Genomic DNA, 790 nt, shown 5'->3' on the forward strand with positions numbered 1-790 from the left:
TCTTTTCCAGTGGCCGCCCGGTGGTGGTCTGGCCACTTGGCTCGGGTGTGGGTGGAAAGCTGAGCCCCGTGCTTTTATGGGCACATACGAGCTTGTCCCCTTACTGCCCTGCGCCACCCTCTGCAGAGGCCGCCCCGTGCTCCGTCCTGCGGGTGGAGTGCGCGTGCAGGAGGCAGCGGCCCCCAGTGGAGAGCCCGGGACGCTCAGAGAAGTCCTGAGAGCCCTGCGGGGCTCCAGCGTGGAGGCCAGGGCTTGCCTCATGCAGGAGGGGGCTCAGGGGAGGGCGTGGGAAGGGTTGAGGGCAGCCTGGATTGGGATCTGGGCGTCAGGAGGGGACTGGGCGGTCAGGTGGATCTGAGCTTGGGGATGTGGACGCTGCCCATCTGTAAAGTTGAGGAGACTGAAGAGTGCAGCACCATGGGGAGGGCTGGGTGTACGGTAGGAAGGTTGGAGAAAATCAAATCATGCGAGTTAGAACGGCTCAGATTTCCCACAGCCTTGAGTACTGTAGTAAGGAGCTTGAAATAATCATGTTTGTTTTAACTTCGGGTCCCACCAAATGCGTTGATTCAACAAATCACTTTAGGGGATGATGATCTCTTAGAGTTTACCCAGCTGAGAAACGTGATTCCGTTTAACAAAAGAGGTGGGTCAGTGGTGCCCTCAGTCCTGTGGGCTGGGACTTTAAAGTTTTAAAAGATCCGTGGGTTGTAGTTGCAATGGAGGGGATTCCTATTTCCATCCACCATGACCTGTGAGAATGCCGTGCCACAAGGGTGAAACCTGGCCC

This window comes from Galeopterus variegatus, unplaced genomic scaffold, assembly GCF_000696425.1.
Source record: "Galeopterus variegatus unplaced genomic scaffold, G_variegatus-3.0.2 Scaffold43891, whole genome shotgun sequence".
NCBI classification, from domain to species: Eukaryota; Metazoa; Chordata; class Mammalia; order Dermoptera; family Cynocephalidae; genus Galeopterus; species Galeopterus variegatus.